Source organism: Nilaparvata lugens, chromosome 8 (assembly GCF_014356525.2).
Source record: "Nilaparvata lugens isolate BPH chromosome 8, ASM1435652v1, whole genome shotgun sequence".
In the NCBI taxonomy this organism is placed as follows: Eukaryota; Metazoa; Arthropoda; class Insecta; order Hemiptera; family Delphacidae; genus Nilaparvata; species Nilaparvata lugens.
The window spans coordinates 34,706,519-34,712,892 of record NC_052511.1 but is presented as its reverse complement, the minus strand read 5'-3'; positions in this window follow the sequence as shown (position 1 = coordinate 34,712,892).

Sequence of the window (6,374 nt, the reverse complement as noted above, 5' to 3'; positions counted from 1 at the left end):
CCGAAAGGGTTATTATAAATTGAGAAATTAATAAGAGTAATACTTGCGCAAGTAAAAAATTAGTATTAAAGGTATTTAATTGAAAGAAAAATATAGATCAATATTTTAGAAATTTCTATTTAATCAAAGAAGTACGAAATCTAGGCTATCAAACGTATGCATACAATATTTAATTTTTGCAATACAATTTGCGATAATTTATCATAGTTCTAATTCACTAGATGAATGGCTCTACCTATTCCGTCAGGTGCCGAATCTTGCACCCTGAGATGAAAATATATATATTCGATACAAATAAATCTGCTAAATACTAGAGATTTTAATATTATATATATTTGGATTATTAGTGGCTAATTTATCAAGCTGATCTTAGAGCACATATTTTTGATTGAATTATCCAAGCCGACAAGTATTAGCAAGTACATGTCACAGCTACATGCCAAAGAATGCATATGATTTCAAGATAAAGGCACATGGTAATGATTCGTGCCACAAATCTAGAATATAAAGTTTAGCCTGTGATATTTTTATTGATTTCAAATATTGTTCTATTTTTATATTATATTTTTTATCGCTCTTTATATATTTTTTGCCTCGATTGATCTTTGCATTATTTGTGTAATATATGTATGAACGTTCATGGTGTGCAATTTAATTTTTATTCCTCAACACTATAGTATAAGTATCATTTTTATATATATATATTTATTATTTATTGAATTACAAGAGTTATAGGAGAAGCCCATATCTAGGCTATCAAGATTTTTTAAGACTGAATACTATTAGAAAAACCACGACCTAATTATATTAATCTCATGCTTTACCGACTGATGCCAAGCAGGAGGCTAATCGTTATTTAAATATAAAGAATAACGTGACAATATATATTTATTATTTATTGAATTACAAGAGTTATAGGAGAAGCCCATATCTAGGCCTAACAAGATTTTTTTTTTAAGACTGAATACTATTAGAAAAACCACGACCTAATTATATTAAATCTCATGCTTTACCGACTGATGCCAAGCAGGAGGCTAATCGTTATTTAAATATAAAGAATAACGTGACAATTTCTACGTACTTTGCAGGTTTGACGCACTAGTAAGATTGTACAACCCTTTTTTGATTTGGGCCAAATACAAAAGTATAAAATAAATAGTGCAAATAAAAATACTTTAAGCAAAATACAAAAGTAGCTAGACGCTACCAGAATCATCCTTGTAGAATCTAGAAAACTTATTTCAGTACCGTAAAAGTAGACCTATACAGGTATAATAAAATACCTGAGTATTACCAGATGACATAAATCCTGAATAATAAAATAGAAATGTAATGCAAGAATCAATGAGAGTGAATGGAGTGTGATATTTGTTCAACTTCATTATTGACCCTGAACTCATTCTTCATGCACATCAATCGATTTTACATCATTAACACACTCAAAGAATAGATGATGATTCCATCAATTCTTCGAAATTGAGCATTCACAGCGAGAATCATCTTATAAAATATTCAGCAGGCTAGAACGATCCACTACCAGCTATCAGGTAAAATATCGTTGTCATTTTCACTCATATTGGTGAAACATGAACTGGATGGAATAAAGCTCTTAATGAATATTCATGGGACTGATACATCTCGAGACTCATATTGGTAATATTATTACCTACACGAGTAATTTCATAGGAAATTAGGAAACTTTTATAATTTAAAGTCAAACTTTAGCATTTTGCCTCATTCACATTATTATAACAACATTTATAGTATGAATATGTAATGTTACCATACAGGAACGTGATGATTCAGACATGTAACAGCTATGTTTTGTTATTCGTACCGTATACTTGAATAGCCTTCATCTTGAAATTATTAATTTTTTTAATATAAGAGGCTAGAATGTATCTTCTAATAGTAAATGATGAACAGTCCAGAGGAAGGCAATATTCTCAAAGATTTTTAAAACAGTAAGAATTATAAACATTATTGTCAATCATGAATTTCAAAGATCAATAAAAATTATAGTTGAACAATCAGATGCAAGACTACATTTCAAAATACTCATGAGTAATGAGACCAGTAACAAACCTTGGTTATGTTCAACCGAGAAACCTTATCAATTATTGAAATTCATATTCAGCCAATTTTTCTCGTTCTGAATACAGCACAACCAAAGTAGTTTTTCAAAAAAGTAACTTTCAATTATTAAAATACTAGTAGTTCTGTGAACAGTAGACCTCACGCAGTATTCTCATCCACAAATACCTGATTGAAACTATAGACCTTATGGAAATACAGCAATAAATTGGCTTCTCCACACATCTGTGTAATCACTTGTCAGCTGATTTATGATGAATAATTCTATGGTTTGAATTTTACTTTCCTTGCCCTATTACCATAGGTAAGGAAAGTATTGCTTTCCGAAAAAAATTAAGGTACCCTAATTTCTAAATTTCTATACGTTTCAAGGTCTTCTGAGTCCAAAAAAGTGGTTTTTGGGTATTGGTCTGTATGTGTGTGTGTGTGTGTGTGTGTGTGTGTGTGTGTGTGTGTGTGTGTGTGTGTGTGTGTGTGTGTGTGTATGTGCGTCTGTGTACACGATATCTCATCTCCCAATTAACGGAATGACTTGAAATTTGGAACTTAAGGTCCTTTCACTATAAGGATCCAACACGAACAATTTCGATCAAATGCAATTCAAGATGGCGGCTAAAATGGCGAAAATGTTGTCAAAAACAGGGTTTTTCGTGATTTTCTCGAAAACGGCTCCAACGATTTTGATCAAATTCATACCTAAAATAGTCATTGATAAGCTCTATCAACTGCCACAAGTCCCATATCTGTGAAAATTTCAGGAGCTTCGCCCCATCAATGCAAAGTTCGATTTTGGATTCCCATTATCAGGCTTCAACAACAATTTAAACAAAAAAAAATCAAGTGGAGTAGATTGAGCATGAAAATCTCTACAATTAATGTTCAGTAACATTTTCACCTAAAATTGAAAATAAGCTTTAAATTCGAGAAAATGTGATTATTCAATTGCAAATTATTGTTGATTCTATTAAATCATTCACTATGAAGCAAAGACTTAAAGAGATATAGACCCACAATGCCTATGCCTTCCCAATGATAGCTCTTACTTGAAATTGAAGGCCGCCATTGGGGTATTTTAGCACGAGATATTATATCTATATATATTTGTAATACAATAGATCACAAAGGCATTGGTGGCATTGATATGTAATAAATAATCTTATGGGTTGCCCCCTCAATGGCGGATTTCAATTCCAAGTACGACACTAGCGCTGCATGTGAATCTATGCATCTTTAAGGTCTTTGCTATGAAGAGAGATGGCAGACCTCATGTGTGTCTCCAGCGTTATTGCCCTGTCACCAGCTGGCTCAAATCTTTGAATAGTAGACTTGAGATGCGTGGGAACACTAGCGTCAGGTGATCAATTTTCATAACGGCAAGGAAAGTTGTGTGAGTGCACCACACCAGATTCTTACTCTAATATTGGCGTATGAAGGAGGCTCCTTTCTCCTTTTATATTATCCTTGAAATGCAAAATTTCCAAAAACCTTGTATATACGTCGACGCGCAATTAAAAAAAGGAACATATCCTGTCAAATTTCATGAAATTTATTACCGCGTTTCGCCGTAAATGCGCAACAAATAAACATTTAAACATTTAGAGAAATGACAAACCGTCGACTTGAATCTTAGACCTCACTACGTTCGGTCAATGATATTTTATGTTTCCGAATTCAAGGAAATCGAATTCTGAATCTGATCAACTTTTTCTGGGGACTTCAGCTATGACCACTGGGTAGTCTCTTTTCGATTTCAATGTTGATCGGATTTGATGTCAAGATGAGTTATTCCAAGTAATCCGAAAAACTACTCGTGATTATTTCAGTTACATAAATCATGTGGGGGTGGAAGTGAGTACTCATGCTGCAGAGTAACTACCTATCCAAGTGTAAGATACCTATTGCATAATGGAGGGATGTCTTTGTTTCAGAGCAGAACTCCCCATTCTCAGTCACGGACTGGCCTACTCGAGTCACACGAGAGGTGCTCAAACCCATTGTAGCATCAAATTCTTCAACCTCCCCCCCTTCACAACTCCTCCTTCCTCTCACCAACCCATCACATCATGTCAACAATCTTAGACAAGACGAATTCGTTACAGGCATTGTCAGCAGATGGTCCGTGGGGGGGGAGGGGTTGTTGTGAAGAAGGGTTAGGAGTGATAACGATCCCCCCAGTTTTCCCGCTAACTAGTGCCAACCATCGTAGGGTTTTTCAGCCTCGCCATTGTCAACCCTCCACGACATTACAGCTCATCGTTCCAACTACACCGCCATAAATCTCTTGCGAATATACTTGCTCTCAAAATACAAATGACATTGCAAATCACCGGAGGCTGGAATGGAATAGCTCGTTCAAAGAATACTTTCTAGCACCTTTAATCACAGTTTGGATTAGTGGGAATGGATTAGATATCGAGATATCTAGATAACGAGAAGATATCAGACGTTGATTGAATATCGATATCCTGTATGATTTTTATCGATAGATTAGGAAAATTGAACACTGTTTCAGGGAAAAAATTTGACGTCATTACTGGTGCTCCCAAAGCTATAAAAGAGGTTGATGAAAGAGGTTGGAGGCAAGTAATATATACTTTATTATGGATATTATAGTTATACTAGTAAGTAACCCGTGCTCCGCAATGGTCTAATTGAAAACTTGATAAACTAAAAACTTGACGTACTGAAATCTTGAAGAATTCAAAATAGGCCTTTAACCATCCTCGGTAAATTAAGAATCTACATGCAAAATTTCAAGTTAATCAATCGAGAAGTTCCGATTTTTTCATCTTTTTGGCCTAATAACTTCTTAGTGATTGATTGAAAAAATCCGTGCTAATCATGAGTTTATAGAGCATCATATTCTCTTCAATTTCATGTATTACTTTAAGCCCCTACGATTGTTGCAGCCGTTATAGTGTTGAGTGTAGAATCTTCAGTTTAACAACAATAGATCAATTAACAGGGACATTTGGAGGGAACGTTTGGAACATAATATTTGACTTCGCAGCTTTGTTTGGACTAGTTGGAAGGTAAATATATCAAAAGTCCTCATCCCTACCCCTTGTGCTTAAGGGTTTGGGTTTAAAAGTTTCGCTTTTCAATTTCCAGCTTACACGCATGTATCTTGAAAACAATGCATTTCGGCGACATGACTAACTGGACATAAATAAAGCTAAATAAATTTCCTACCTGCGTGTAAATAAAAAAAAGAACATTTTAAACCATCCTCATCCCTTAAGCACAAGGGGTAGGGATTAGGACTTTTGATATGTTTACCTTCCAACAAGTCCAAACAAAGCTGCTAAGTCAAATATTGTGTTCAAAATGTTCCCTCCAAATTTCCCTGTCAATTGATCCGTTGTTGTTAAAATGAAGATTTTACACTCAACACCATAACGGCTGCAACAATCGTAGGTAGATGCTTAAAAAATAAAATAATACATGGAATTGAAGAGAATATGATGTTCTATGAACTCATGATCAGCACGGATTTTTTTAATCTATCGCTAAAAAGTTATTAGGCCAAAAAGATGAAAAATCGGAGCCAGAAGGGATTTCTTCAAAATGTGAGACTTTTGAGAGATCATACCTAGAAAACTAGAAGAGATATAGAGTAATTTTACGGATGTAACTGGTAGGCTAATTTGTAATCTTTAATTTTGTATTCCACAAAAATTTCCGAAAGACGCATATTATCCGAGATATGTGCGAATAACCAAAATATCGTACTTTAAAGCCACCCCCATCCCCTTAGCACAGGAGGTAGGAGTGAGGACTTTTGATATTTTCACCCCTCCACTATCCTAAAAAGAGCTGTGAGGTCGAAAATTGTGTTCCAAACTTTTCCCTCTATACCTTTTTTCGAGCATTCGTTGCCTGGACTATGTAGTATCATTTCAATATATCAAATGAACTCCTTTTCAACTATTGACTGGATCTTGTTTTTTGAGTTGGAGTATGTGGTAGCATTTCAAACGGTTTCTATAAAAAGTAGAGCGTATGACCCACTGAATATGTCCATATTACAGTACAAGAGTGAAAAACCATGTATGCAGTGTAGTTATGCACAAGTGCATCACGAATATAATTCTGTAGAATTTTGAAGAGGTGGGAATAGTGATTAACAGTGTTTAATCCTGGGAGAAGGGATTAATAGATTCACGACCTCGGAATATTCGTTGCTGTTCTTTATGAGGCTTCCCTTTTCTCTTATTATCATCATCAACCATTCTTCTCCACTTCCTTTCCTGAAATTTTATTGCGTCTCCTACTCCTTC